The sequence below is a fragment of the Cibotium barometz genome, chromosome 49, assembly GCF_041138505.1.
Source record: "Cibotium barometz isolate CiBa-2024 chromosome 49, ASM4113850v1, whole genome shotgun sequence".
Lineage (NCBI taxonomy): Eukaryota > Viridiplantae > Streptophyta > Polypodiopsida > Cyatheales > Cibotiaceae > Cibotium > Cibotium barometz.
Window position 1 is genome coordinate 2,275,392 of NC_141094.1, and position 16,453 is coordinate 2,291,844.

A 16,453-nucleotide genomic window follows, 5' to 3' on the forward strand; every position below is an offset into this window, starting at 1 on the left:
AACAACACTTTTATAATAATAAAAAAATTTCTAATATGCATCTTTCTATGCATAGAATTTAAATTCAATGGAAACAACACTTTTATAATAATAAAAAATTCTAATATGCATCTTTCTATGCATAGAATTTAAATTCAATGGAAACAACACTTTGATAATTATAAAAAAAAAGCTTATACAGGAATCAATTCCATACAAGCCAAATTGGCTCTCTTATTCTTTTCCTTTATACTGTCGCGATGATACACCTCATTGTCGCTGGTGAGGACTTAAGCCAGCTTGTCGCCCTCTTAGGCTCCATCGCCACTCGATCCTCCTGCCCCTTAGAGGGATGTCTGCACACTAGGGTGGGCTTATTCACCGCACTAGCCTGGGCCCTCAGAACTAGGCAGCATCATAATCTCTCACCTTCAATCGGCAAACCTTATTCTCCTAATGGTATATGAGGGATACCTTGGGCCATTCTCGGGCTTTGCTAATGACGCCGCCCGGCTACACCGCCGGCTACACAAGCACGGAACGGAGTTAGTGTCGAAGCTAGGAAAAACTTGCACTCTTTAAAGATAACAATTTCAATGCAATTTATTGACTACAGCATCACACAATTCGTAACTTTATACAATTTTATGTCATTATTTTAAAAGAAAAAGATACATATTTATTAACACTAATATAAAAAAAACTCTTCTTTAAAAGATAACCACGCTAACCTGGCCACCATTTCCTTAAGAAGCTTGTAAAGGGAGGGCCGTTGGAGCCGTATCAGTCAGGAGCATCTTCTCTAATCTCGTTGTTGCGTGCTCCTCTCGAGGTAATATTCTGACGTTTCTGGGAAGGGTCCATCTTGGACGTCGTCTTGTAGGGCTCGCTGTCGCGGTCGAAACGCTCTAGTCGGATCTCAATTCTGAGATCGTTTGCTCACTGTATGAGCAAAAGACCACAATGCACGAACCCTCTCTTAAGGCTAAAACCTCTTACTAAAGTCCACTACTAAAGTCCATGCAAATTGCGGCCGTGGGGGGGGGGATTGTGAGATGTCCTTAACATTGAATTCTCTTGATAATTCAATTGTTTTTGACTAAATCCTCTACAAAGAAATTGGTGGCCACACTTGATTCAAACAAGAGTAGAATCCTCAATCCCTCAAGGCAAAGGAAAGCTTACAAAACTCCATGTAAGCTAAAATTTCTACTTTTTAATTTCAAATCTATGGTTTTTTGATTTCTTTGCTTTTTTTATATATATAGTTGATTAAAGTGAATCCTGATGTTATGCCTTGTTGAAAAGGCTATCCCCTTCTCTTCCTTAAGAATTCAGCCTTTCTTATCCTAGAATGAGTAACAAATAAATTGATTAAACATTTCTTATTGTTTACTCACTAGAAAGTGAAAATTGAGTAGATTAGAATACTTTACTTCAAACTGGGGTTAATTTTAAATTGAAAATAGAATGTTAAAAATTAAAAAATGGTCAGCCATACAAAGGTGGTTATGGCAAAATTTTCTTGAATTTTGTGGAAAATCAAGTTTATTTTCTTCTAAAAGAGTAATCCCCACCATTTGTGCATTCTAAAAGAAATATTTTTATTTACTCTATGTACATATTCACCTATGAATATGCATGGATATCATTGATATTAATTATTGAACTTAAATTCTATGCATAGAAAGATGCATATTAGAAATTTTTTTATTATAAAAGTGTTGTTTTCATTGAATTTAAATTTTATGCATAGAAAGATGCATATTAGAAATTTTTTATTATTATAAAAGTGTTGTTTCCATTGAATTTAAATTTTATGCATAAAAAGATGCATATTAGAAATTGTTTTTATTATAAAAGTGTTGTTTTCATTGAATTTAAATTCTATGCATAGAAAGATGCATATTAGAATTTTTATTATTATAAAAGTGTCGTTTCCATTGAATTGAAATTCTATGCATAGAAAGATGCATATTAGAATTTTTTTTGTTATAAAAGTGTCGTTTCCATTGAATTTAAATTCTATGCATAGAAAGATGCATATTGGAAATTTTTTTACTATAAAAGTGTTGTTTCCATTGAATTTAAATTCTATGCATAGAAAGATGCATATTAGGTATTTTATTATTATAAAAGTGTTGTTTCCATTGATATTAAATTCTATGCATAGAAAGATGCATATTGAACTTTTTTATTATTATAAAAGTGTTATTTTCATTAAATTTAATTTCTATGCATAAAAAGATGCATAAAGAAATTCTTTTTATTTTAAAAGTGTTATTCCTATTAAATTGATTTCATGCGCATAAATAGATGCATAAAAGGATTTTCTTTAATATAAAAGTGTTATTTCCATTAAAGTTGGATTTTATGCATAAATAGATGCATAAAGAATTTTTATATCAAAATTAGATTCTTTTTAATTATATGTTTAATTTTCATGAATATTTGATAAATGAATAAGTAAATACTCTGAAAGAGAAATTTCTATCGTTTCATACTCACTCGGATTGTAAAGAGAAAATTTAGAAAATCTATCGAAGTCGAAATTTCAGATAAATGATTAATTTATTCCTCATCTGAATTCGTGATTAATTTAGAAATCAGTTAAGTGAATATTCAATGAATGAAATTCAGTAAAATAGTAACTGAAATATCACCCCCTTTTTGAGAAAGATAGTTCAAGAAGAACCTTATCAGACTCGAACCCTGAATTAGACTATGACCAAGACCAAATGTTTTCGTCAGTTTCGAGGAAAGAAGATGTGACCAGTTCAGGAAAATACACTCAAATCTCCCACTAAACCTGAAACTAAGTTAAGATCATTCGAATTGATTTGAGGATCAAGGTTACAGAATTCGAGGAATTTTTGTTTTGAAATTCAGTATTACGATTAGGAAGTTTTGGGGATACTGATTTAAGATATACTCATTGTATTAAAAAAAAAATCAAACTGAAAACTTGCATAGAAACCCTATTTTCTTAAAGGACTGTCTTACGCCAGAATGCTGGAGGGAGCATTTGGTATGTGTTTTTTTTTCTAAGGGAAGTTCGAGTGCAACAGCTAGCAGGGAGTGTTCAAAGGACAGCTCATGCGGCAAAGGACAGCTCATGTGGCAAAGCCTGCCCAGGTCTTGTTGACCAGCCTCGGTACGGTTAAAATGGTGTGCTTTCGATATGATGGCCGAAGAAGGGATCCTTGAGTGAACTATTAGGACACCTAAGGAGGATCCTGGAGGGTTCTGACCAGGCGATGCGCACGGGCTCGCGGTGCCTAGGACACCCATGTGTATGTTGTGAAAGATTGTATGATGGACCAATGATTATTGTAATCTGACTGGATCTCGATAACTAGCTGGTCTCAACGGAGAGTCCAGAGTGATACTAGTTTTTTTGAGAAACAAGGATTGGATGGAAATTTTGAGTTATGACATCTGTAACCATTGTTTGTCATTGGATTGTTTTTATAAGTTAAGTTTTAAAGAGGAGTGTGTGTGTATCTGTATTTGAAAGTAAAAGATAAGAAATGCATTAAATTGTGGGTGGGTAAGTAATTATCTGGTTCTACCGATTCCAGTGGTTGGGTGGTGGCCCAGATAGGTTGGAATCAGTGGAGTTTTAATAATGAAATTGAAAATAGGAATACACTTAGAACAGGAGTAGTTAAATAAAAATCTGAAGGCTTCTCAAATGAAAAGATCAATGGCTATGCCTGATTTCAGTCAGGAAAAAAGCGTTGATTTTGTACTAGGAGTAATTAGAATATTTCTTTTAGATACAAAAATGGTGGGAATTACTCTTTTGGAATAACATAAAAACAAACTTTCTTTTTCACAAAATTCTGGAAAATTTAGCCATAACCTCCTTTGTATGGCTGACCATTTCTCATTTTTATCATTCTTTATTTAACTTAAATTAACCCAAATTAGATTCATAGAACTCTAATCTACACAATTTTCTAAATTCAAGAGAGTAAACAATAAGAAGAGTTTAATTAATCCCTTAGTTAATCTTTCTAGAATTAAGAAAGGCTGAAATGTAAAGAAGAGAAGGGGGTGGCCTTTTCCTCAAAAGCATAGCATTTGAATTTAATTCAATCAACTGTAAAACATGAAAATCAAGAAAACCACAGATTTAAAATTAAACAAGTAAGAAAATTAGCTTACATGGGGCTTGTAAGCTCTCCTTTGGCTTGAGGGATTGAGGGTTCTACCCTTGTTTGAAGCAAGAGTGGCCACCAATTCACTTTGGAGAGGATTAGGCCAAAAACAATTGAATTATTAAGAAATTTAATGTAGATGGCTGAGTAGAGTAACAGTGCATAAACACCATTAAACTTTTACAAAGGGGGAGGCTTCTATTTATAGGAAAAAGTGAGCCTCTAACCAAGCAAACTGATTCTAGAATTTTCTAGATCAGCTTGGTCAATTTTTGACCATTTTTGGATCATTTTAGCTTACTTTTTGGATCTAGTTTTGAAATAGGAGAGAGGAGAGATGAAAATATCTCATTTAATTGATTAGAAATTGGGGGTAATGATGAGAAAAAAGGCGCCTACTTCATGAGGGGAGATCCCCACTCTGAGGTGTCAAAATTCAGTTTTTTAATTGTTTTCTTTGGTCCTTAGTCCACTCTTCATCTAATGTGAGCATTTACTCATTTTTGGGGGGTTTTTCATTTATTCTTCAATTTATCTCTTCCCTAGTGTCTCTACAACTTCAGGGCATAGACTACTGAAAGTAGCTCCAGGTTGTGGACAACATAATTTCTCTCATGCGTTCTGAGTTTTTGGGATTCATAGGCCACTGCATGACCTTCCTGCATGAGCGCACCTCCTAGGGCAAAACCACTGGCATCAGTTACTACTTCAAAGGGTAGAGAAAAATTTGGCAACTTCAGAACGGGATTGGTTATCAAAGCGGTCTTCAGCTTATCAAAAGCACTCTGACACTTGGCAGTCCATTGGAACAGGGTATTCTTCTTAAGAAGATTAGTCCAGGGGGAAGCTATGAGAGCATACTTAGGTATAAAAATTCTATACCAACCAATTAATCCCAAGAATCCATTGACTTCTTTCACTGTCTTTGGTTTAGGCCAATCTATGACTGCTTGGACTTTTGTGGAATCTAGAGAAATTTCGTCTTTGGATACTAGAAAGCCCAAGTATTCAACATGGTCTTTGGATACTAGAAAAGCCCAAGTATTCAACATGGTCGACAGAGAAAGTGCATTTGCTCTTTTTTACAAAGAATTGGTGCTTCCTTAGAATCTCAAGAACTTTACGGACATGAGCTTCATGGTCAGCTGCATTCTTTGAGTAAATCAAAATATCATCAAAGAAAACAAGAACAAAATCATCCAAGTATTCTCTGAGAATGTCCTGCATTAGGCGATTGAATGTAGCTGGGGCATTTGTCAATCCAAACGGCATGACATTAAATTCATAGTGGCCATAGCGAGTATCGATGGCTGTCTTCAGGATATCTTGATCATTAATCCGGATCTAGTACTACCCTGAAGAAGATTTGGGCTCCATTTAGCTTGTCCAGAAGCTCATCAATTCTGGGGATAGGATACTTATTCTTAATTGTTAGCTGATTGAGACCTCTGTAATCCACACAGAGTCTTAATGTTCTATCCTTCTTTTTCTGAAAGAGAACTGGAACTCCCCAAGGTGAAACACTGGGTCTTACAAACCCTTGTTCTAACAGCTGCCTAAGCTGTTCCTTGAGTTCAATGGCTTAAGGGACTGGCATTTTGTACGTGCACTGGGCTACTGGTGGCTGAGCTCCTCAGGTCAATTCTATCTCATGATCCACTTCCCGAATCGGAGGCATCTCAGTTAGCTCTGCTGGAAATAAATTATCCTATACTCACTTAACCATTTTGGTTCTTTAGCCTTTAACTTTGTGTCTATCGGATTCATTTTGACAACATAAATGAGCTGCTTCTTTCTAAGTCCTTTCAGTAACCTAGAAGCTTTTACTAATTGCAGATCCGGGGATCTGAAAATTCCAGTTCCTTGAACTTTGTTCCCGTGAAGGTCACGGAAGGAAATGGTTCCATTGTGACAGTGAATGTTAGCTTGATTTTTGTGGAGCCAATCCATTCCAAGGATTCTGTCAAAAACTCCCAAAGGTAAGACTTTGAATTGGCAGTCAGTTACATTCCCATCTAGATAAAACTGAATACGATCTGTCTCATGGTGAGTGAAAAGAATCTTCCCACTGGACAATTCAACTTGTATAGGTTTCCCTGATTTTTGTTCTAAGACTAGCTTACACAAGCATCTTGGGGAAATAAATGAATGAGTACTGTATGAATCAATCAAAAGCTTAAATGGCTTACCCTTATACTCAGCTGGAGCATGGATGACAGAGAATTGACGATTTGGCCCTTGGTTTTCAATCGCGGCATAAATTTGACCTCTTTCCTCTTCCACTACTTCTGCTATTGTAACTGCTCTGGATGTTGCAGATTGGGACGGAACACTTTCTCTTTGGTTACCCCAGTTTTGGGAGGGAGTTTTGAGACTACTCTAAACAGAGGCAGATGGTTGAGCTGGAGTCCTCCTGGTATTGCCCTGATTTTGGCGAGACGGGTGATTTGATTGATACTACGAAGGGGCTGGTCTCTGCACTCTGGGTCCTTGACTTCCCTATCCTCTTGACATGGCAGGAGTCGGGTAGTCTTTAAGCTGGTGACCAAAACCCTGACACCCAAAACACCTGTTCTCACTTCTAAGCTCATCCCTCTGAATCCTTGAAAGAGGTGGGGCTCCTAAGAAAGTGTTCTGAGGGAAGGGTCTTCCTTCACTTCTGAATCTTCCAGCATCTTCCAGCATCTTCCAGCATCTTCTGAGGGAAGGGTCTTCCTTCACTTCTGAATCTTCCAGCATCTTGATTCTGATTAGGGCCTTGCTATCTCTTTGGGGGTGGAAAGTTTGAAGCACTTCTCGAGGTTTGGATCCTTTTAAAGTTTGAGGGTGTAGGCTCTTGAAATATACAAGTGAATAGGGTGTGTGCGGGAACAAGCCCTTAGTAGCAAGAGGCTGTAAAAGAGAATCTATAAATGTGAGAGAAGCTACGAAAAGGTGAGAAGTATCTACTGGGAGAGAATAAAGGGTAGCATGAGGAGATTTAGGAGGTGTGGAGATATTCTGGGAGAGGTGGAGAGAATCAAGCAAAAGAGGTGGAGTGAATGAAGGAGAAATCAGTGGGATTAGATGCTTGGATGTAAACTCTATAAATTGAGGCATTGGCCTAATGAGAATTTGCTGGTTTTTGATTATCCATGCCTACATTAAGTTATTAGTTAATTAATCACTAATCACATCTTAATTATCATCTAATCTCTTTGTTAATGATGCTGATTCTAGCATTTGATCCACCATAACTCATCACATTGCTGCAAAATTAACATAGGCTTCGGCAGGACCTTAACAAAAAATGCTTTCTGAATTTCTTTCTTTGAATATTCACTTAACTGATTTCTAAATTAGTTTATGAATTCCAATGAGGAATAAATTTATCATTTATCTGAATATTTCGATCTCGATAGATTTCTTGAATTTTCTTTTTACAATCCGTGTGAATATAAAACGATAGAAATTTCTCTCTTAGAGTATTTAATTATTCATTTATCAAATACTCAAAGAATTTAAACATAGAATTTAAGAGAATTCTAATTTTGATATAAAAATTCTTCATGCATCTATTTATGCATAAAAATCAACTTCAATGGGAATAACACTTTTATAAAAAAAAAGAATATCTTTATGCATCTATTTATGCATAAAAATCAATTTTTATAAGAATAACACTTTTATAATAAAAAAATTTATTTATGCATCTTTCTATGATAAAAATCAATTTTAATAAGAATAACACTTTTGTAATAAAAAAATTCCTTTATGCATCTTTCTATGCATAAAATTTAATTTTAATAAGAATAACACTTTTGTAATAAAAAAATTCCTTTATGTATCTTTCTATGCATAAAAATCAATTTTAATAAGAATAACACTTTTGTAATAAAAAAAATTCATTTATGCATCTTTCTATGCATAAAAATCAATTTTAATAAGAATAACACTTTTGTAATAAAAAAATTCCTTTATGCATCTTTCTATGCATAAAAATCAAATTTAATAAGAATAACACTTTTATAATAAAAAAATTTCCATTATGCCTCTTTCTATGCATAGAAATTAAATTTAATAATAAAAATAATTTTATAATAAAAAAATTTCCATTATGCATCTTTCTATGCATAGAAATTAAATTTAATAAGAATAATACTTTTATAATTAGAAAATTCCTTTATGCATCTTTCTATGCATAAAAATCAATTTTAATAATCAATATCAGTGATATCCATGCATATTCATAGGTGAATATGTACATGGAGTAATTAGAATATTTCTTTTAGATACAAAAATGGTGGGAATTACTCTTTTGGAATAACATAAAAACAAACTTTGTTTTTCACAAAATTCTGGAAAATTTTGCCATAACCTCCTTTGTATGGCTGACCATTTCTCATTTTTATCATTCTTTATTTAACTTAAATTAACCCAAATTAGATTCATAGAACTCTAATCTACACAGTTTTCTAAATTCAAGAGAGTAAACAATAAGAAGAGTTTAGTTAATCCCTTAGTTAATCTTTCTAGGATTAAGAAAGGCTGAAATGTAAAGAAGAGAAGGGGGTGGCCTTTTCCTCAAAAGCATAGCATTTGAATTTAATTCAATCAACTGTAAAACATGAAAATCAAGAAAACCATAGATTTAAAATTAAACAAGTAAGAAAATTAGCTTACATGGAGCTTGTAAGCTCTCCTTTGGCTTGAGGGATTGAGGGTTCTACTCTTGTTTGAAGCAAGAGTGGCCACCAATTCACTTTGGAGAGGATTAGGCCAAAAACAATTGAATTATTAAGAAATTTAATGTAGATGGCTTAGTAGAGTAATAGTGCATAAACACCATTAAGATTTTACAAAGGGGGAGACTCTATTTATAGGAAAAAGTGAGCCTCTAACCAAGCAAACTGATTCTAGAATTTTCCAGATCAATTTGGTCAATTTTTGACCATTTTTGGGTCAGTTCAGCTTACTTTTTGGATCTAGTTTTGAAATAGGAGAGAGGAGAGATAAAAATATCTCATTTAATTGATTAGAAATTGGGGGTAATGATGAGAAAAAAGGTGCCTACTTCATGAGGGGAGATCTCCACTATGAGGTGTCAAAATTCAGTTTTTTAATTGTTTTCTTTGGTCCTTAGTCCACTCTTCATCCTATGTGAGAATTTACTCATTTTTGGTGGGTTTTTCTTTTATTCTTCAATTTATCTCCTCCCTACATTTGGATTAATCGTATTGGTCCATAAGAATCTTAATCTAAAATTTTTAAAAAATCTGGACCCTTAGTTTAAGGTCTTTTGTGCACATTATAATTTATTTCTAATGCACCTTAGGAATTTCTTTTTAAACTTCTATTTCAGGGGAATTTATTTTAAGCGCTTGTTGAGGAATGACATTTTCTTTTGAAAGCTTCAGCTCCTTCTTGTCACATGTGAAATAAACTCCATGTATCCTTTTCCCATGAGGAAGTCTCTCATCCTAACTTGGAAGTTATTCTTGTGTGCAGCTTGACACTTCCAATCTGGGGTAGATTGTTAGATATGATTACCTATAACAATTTAGCAAATAGTATTTGCAGAAAATTCTTCACTTTAGTAAACTTGCAATATCCAACCACAGTGGTTCTATAAACGTGCTATACCATAGTGGTATGTGAATGAGTCACATAAACATACATCCACTAATAACCTATAAATCTTAGATTCTATATATACATACCATCCTGCAACCAACTTTATGCCGTAACTATGCACCAAACATGAAATTGGGTATACATAGTCAAAATTGACACTTCCATGGAGTGCCTACGTCCTTGTAGAGTCAAAAAGGGCGCTCGAAACGGCCTCAAATCTGAAGTTTAAAATTTAATTACCCTTTTTTCATTGTAAAAGGACAACTCAAGTTATGATAGTGTAGAATTACTGTTGCACCTTTGTTTGCATGCTAGTAGCTACCTGGTCGCTTCCAAATCAAAGGGAAAGATATGGAGTTACCTTTATCCATGTACCACACTCAATGATGTCAAAAAGCAAACTTTTTTGTAAAGCTTTTTAAAAATTTGAGTCTCTAACCTAGCGAATGGATTCTAGAATCCAAACTAGAGACTCGCACCTCTAGTTTAAATAAAAAACTAAAATTTAAACCAAATTTTTTTAAAACAAAATCTTAAATCCATCCAATTTTAACAAGTGTTTTTTGCTCTAAAAACATCAAAATTTACAAACTATACATTTTCTTCATGTTTTCAATTGAAACATTTTTGTGAAAAGATAAAAATCTTTTAATTTAAGAAATAGTTAGTTCCAAATGCAATGCAACTAGAATCTAGTTGTGCCTATAACAGCTTTCATGCTTAATTGAAAAGGTTAATTTTAACAAACTAAAGCAAACATTAACATTTTTAAAATAATTCATTGTTCCAATGCAACCAATTGCTGAGAAAAGGAAATGTGAAGCTAACCTTAAAAGGAGAAATCTACACAAAATTGTTTGAAATATGGATGGTAGTGCAAAAATAGCAAATGAGTGCTCAAGAGCGCTAAACTCTATTGTGAGTGTGGATAATAGACCAGCCCTCTCCCTTTTAAATCCCTCAATTTTATTTTTATAGTGTATTTTTATAATTAATGTTTAAATTCTTTAAAATAAGATTTTTAAATATTTTTTGATGATATTTCTAAAAAAATAGGTTACCTCCCTTTTCACAAGGTTTAACATTGCCAATTTTGCTAAAACACTTTTGCAAAATGGATTTCCTAAGCAGTCCAAGCCAATCACAACCTTTTTCTTTTTCATTTTCTCAATCAACCTCCTTGGTCATGGATTTTGAAGCTGTTGACCAAATTCCAAGGTTTAGAAGGGTTTCTTTTGATGTGCCTGATCAGGATCAAGCACAACCAAACAACATAATGATGAGAATGAGAAGAGCCCTTGGCACTAGAGGACCTAGAAATTTATGAGGTACAAGGAAAGAACTACTATCTTTAAGGATATTCATTCGCACAACATGTCACGAATATTGCTGTGCTATAGGAACTATTTGAGAAATTTGGGATTTTGAAAAATTCAAGAAGAGTGACAAAATTTCTTTAGCATGAAGAGAAGACAACAAAAAATTTTCTTAAGGTCTTGTGTGGGAACCTTCACCTCTTCAACTCTAATTTATGTAGTTTCAGATTTTGCAGTGTGTAGAGCAAGCTTTCTTAAAGTATTCGACATTTGCAATCAAAGAGTTAAAAGTGTTATCTCAAGTACAACTTGTGCAGTGTGTAGACCGAGTTTTTTTAAAGTATTCAGAATTTGACATCAAGGAGTTAAAAGTGTTATCTGAAGTACAAAACTTGAGGGTTTCCTTTGGCTTTCAATACTCATGAAACAGCACAACTTTGTTTTCTAAGGCAATGGGCTAGAAAAAATTGTATTGTTTGATAGGGAAGTGCTTCCAAACTCTAGCTTCACTCATTTGTCAAATAATTTTACCAAAAGAGAAGTATACAATCTTTATGTGGAGTTAATGAGGGACATAGTGAACCATACTCTTTCACTTCCCTCATTCCTCAAGATATGGAGATAATATTTTTTGCATGTGAAAATTCCTAAGAAGAGTAGGGTTGGTGTTTGTCAAATTTTTGCAGAGTTGAAAGAAAAGTGGGATACATCAAAGAGTGCACAAGAAAAAGGTAAGTTTAAATAGTTAAATTTGGAGCTTTGTCTTGTGTTGTAATGAATCATGGTTTTCTTTTACACTTGTTTTCAAGCCGATTAAACCTTATAATATTTATTGTAGTGCCTATTCTATAAGCTTTGAAGATTCATAGAGAACAACAAAGCACAGAGTGTCATAAATTAGCAAAACATAGAAAGAAAATGCTTAGAGAAAAAGGAGAATTACTTGGGCTTGGTTATTGATGGAATGGATCAAAAGAAAACCATGTTGCCTCACTTCATACGTTTACCTAGAAATTTGAAGGAAGAAAATTTTATCAACCTTCATGTGGTTGGAGCATTAGTCTTCAGCGGCATCATGTCATCTTCAATCTTTATAAAAATTTCCAACATTCACAATGATCCAAACTTGACATTTATAATTATTAAAAAGATCATTGGCCTGGTGATCTACTGTCTATTCTCTACTTATAGCTAGATAACACTAGTAGAGAGAACAATAAGAAGGGATATTTTTCCATCCAAAGATATCTAAAAACTGAATTACCTCTCTCTAGAATATTTTCTCTTTCTAGGTCAAAACAGGTAGAAATAAGATTTTTTATTATTCTGAAAAGCGGATTGATTACAGGGGAAGAAACTGGACATCTTGAGGGCCTGGGGAGGAATCTTACAAACCATATATTTGGTATTTTATTCTTCCACTAGGACTATTGATTTGGGTAAAATTTGAGGTGTCTCCATTGTATATTAGGGACGTGCCTTATGTATATTAGCAAATGGTGGTAATCCAACATTGAGTTCCCCATTAAAGAGAGCTATCACATCGCTTCAAACAATTTAGGATCTCGACTCAATCAGGCAGTCATAATTGTACTGGTTTGTGAGCCCATAAAGTCTAACAATTTGGGGATATTTAGAGGTGCGTTCATGACCTCCTTTCCATAAGTTGGTGCCGGTGAGACTGGAAAATCCATTTTCGAGATGGGCTCAGGGTTTCCATATGGTAGTTATCCCTTGAACCAATCAGGGATCAAACTATGAGATTAGTAGAGGCATCAAGGTTCTAGGGTGTACCGTATTTGAGACTCTCACATGCTTGGGTTTTGGTTCAAGATCCTCTTGGGTTTTTGTAACTAAATAACCAAATTCTTGGAGTTGCTCAATTTCTTTCTGAGGGTCAGGATAAGAGCCAAGTTTTGTCATGTGTGATCTAGTTTCAGGAATCACATGTTCTCGTGGGGTCTCCTTTCTTCTTGTGATTTTTGCTTTGGAGGTTATTTCCCTACCCTATTCAAAATCAGCCCTTGAGTCCAAGGAGTCCAAGTCCTCATCCAGATCCCTAATAATGAAGATTAGCTCTTGAGGCATCCCAAGATTTGTCTTTTTGGTTTCCTTTATTTTCCCATTCTTAACTGACTTTTTTCTCGTATTTTTTTTCTTCTTAGATTCCGCTACCGAGGCCACATATCATTGCTCGAGAACATGTTGGTTTTGGGCTTATATATGGGTGATAGTATTCAACAGTGTGTGATCTAGATTTTTTAAGATGTGCCTTTGAGTTTGATTACTTACCCCAATCATGTTTAGGGGTGTGACGATAGATCCTGTTTGTGGGCTTGTCACACAATCATGTTGGGGCAGTCCTTAATCCAATGATCTATGCCACAACGATTATAAATAGTCGGTGGCATGTTTGAGGGCACTACTTGGTCGAGATGAAGAAACTTCAGAGGGTACTCCGAAACTCGATGGGGACCTGCCCTTGCCCATCGCAGCAAGTTGGTAAACTGGCTTGACTCCCCCTTTGGCATCCACTACATAATAGGATGAAGCTTTGTGGGGTCCTCAAAGAGGTGGGGTGTGGGTTTGACATATACCTCATATTCTTGGTAATCAATATTAAGAGGTGTGATCCTCGGGGCGGCGGGGGGGAGGGGGATGTTGAGGTCCCAAAACTGGTGGAGGTAACGACACATTTTGTGCATTGTAAATCCCCGTTATAATAGGTTGTTGTGTCATTTGATCAGCATTGGGTTGAGATGTTGCTGTAGGCATTATGGCTTGTGGCTGTGATGGAGCCGGTAAAGCCAACTATTGAGGCCTAGAAGCATTAGCAAAGGTTTGCAAATGCATGCGGCACTGTGAAGCATCATGACCATAATGTCATTATAGCGTGCCCTTAGGAGCGTCATGACCATAACATCATTATAGCGTGCCCTTAGGACTGGACAATCATTGGTTGAATGTCCTTGTTGGTGGTGGCACTGTGAAGCTTCATGACCATAACATCATTATAGCATGCCCTTAGAACTGGACACTCATAGGTTGAATGTCCTTGTTTGCGAATAATTGAGCACCATTGAAGCTCTCTCCTTGGATACATATGTATGTTTTTGGGGGATCTATTGGCCTTCATTCTCTCTTGGAGTGCTTTCATGAAATCTGTGAAATTCGTCTTTGCTAAAGTGTTGCCTTTAGCAAGGGGTTTAATTGCGGAGGTGCTATGTCTCGTGATTCCAAAAGAAAGGGGTTTAATTGTGGAGGTGCTATGTCTCGTGATTCCAAAAGCAATAGATGTAGATTCCGATGCTTTAGCTCTTTTGACCATGAGATTATCCTCTATAGTTGGATGGCATTTGTTGTGACTTCATCCCACGTAGTGATCCCTTTATTGATTAAGCCATTATAGATCGCTTCATGGTTAAGCTCGTGGATGAATCTATCCAATAATTGATTATTCAAATAGTGTTCATGCTGCGGAAGGCAACAAGAGTTCAAATGCTTGAGATGGCTAATAAAATCTCTAACCAACTCCTCGTCTTCTCTCTCGGCTTTGTGGAGCTAGGAAGGTACACCCCACCATAAGACTCATCCACGCACAAATTGCTTCAAGAACAATATCCTAAGAGTGGTGAAGTTCAAGCATTCATCGACCCTGAGAGTTCTATACCAATCTCCCTAGCCTTACAGTCTAATGTTAGACTAAAGGCATTGGTCTTGGAAACCTCATTTCATTCTCCTAGGGTCTCACACACTTGATGAAATATTTCCAAATGTCTCCTAGGATCACCATCTTTAGTAAACGTATGAGTTAGCTTGGCTATCTGGGTAGCCTTCCCATGGCTTTGTCAACCACCACCATCTCTCAAACAGGTGCTATGCTTTTCGGGCCTGTACAAAAGCGTCTGGGTCAGTGGGTAGAGCTAATACTGGCATAACATGAGCAATAATAGGAGTAGGTGCAACCCGTGGCACTACATGAGGATGCATTAGTCTAAACCCTGGTGGGAGTAGATTCGCTACATGCCCTATTGGTGCCCCAACAATAGGTGCTCTAGTCATGTGGGCATTATGTGCAGGTTGGTCTCAAACAGGAGTTGGTAGCACACTCACTCTAGGGAAGGGATGTTTCATAGGTGCACTAGAATGAGATGTGACCTCTCTAGGAATGGTAATACTCGATATGGCAGGCATAGGGGGATCCATGTGTGAAGTGGTGTTGGCTACCGTGGTAACCGTGGGCATGTGGCTTAAAGGCAATTTTGCATCAATTCATAGGTGCCATAGTTGGTGTGATGCCATCCATCGGATTGGAAAGATGTAGAGGAGAATAGAGCTTGAGCTCTTGCAAGTACATACACACTCACACAAATCCTAGAAGAGAACACACAAGGTGAGAAGTTGAAAAATCTTCTTCTTCTTCACACAACAAAAGAGGTCTACAAAGAAGATAAAGTGACTAACACACATAATAAAGTATATACAAGTGGTCCATAATGTGAATACGCTAAGAGGAGTGGGTAGGTGTGGACTAGTTGGTGTAGTCTAGCTGTAGAATCTCTTGCGAAGATATGTCGGTGCCAGCTACCAAACCGGCCAGTGATGTAAATGTCGAATGGTTATGTTGGTGTCTCGTGAGTGTCAGCTCATGTTGAGCTTGACGTCTCAACACTCCCTCTCAAGCTCAACTCTAGCTCATGAACTCCAAGCATATCTCAAAATCTATGGAGCTTCTCAGCTCCGTACCCAAGGTCTTCATGAAGATGTCAGCGACCTGATCTTGTGTGCTGATGTAGGCCAAGTCGATGTCACCTAGCCAAGACTCTCTCCTTGATGAAGTGGTAATGTACCTCAATGTGTTTCATCTGCATATGGAAAACTGGATTCCTGGGGCCAAACTAAGATTGTCACAATATATGACAACCTTTCTCTCCACATGCAACCCCAAATCAGCAAAAGTAGCTTGTGTAACCAAGCTATCTCACATGCTGCCATCGTAGCTCCTCTGTACTCTACCTCTGTATTTTTGATAAGGCAACTATGGGCTGCTTCTTGCTGCTCCATGTCACAGTAGCACTCCCTAATGAAAACATAAATCCACTGGTAGATCTCTTGTTTGAGATCCTACCTACCCAATCTGCATTTGTGTACCCATATAGCTCCAATGGTATACTTGCTGCATAAAACAATGTATAAATATCGAAGTGTGTGTTGCACACTGTCAGATGTGGTTTGCATGGAACTTGCATAAACTAGCTCTCTAAGCCAATAGTGTAACTCAAATCTAGCCTGTTGATCATGACATAGATCAAAATCCCCACAATCTTCCTGTACATAGTGAGATCCTCCAACACATAACTTACATCCACACTAAGCTTGCCA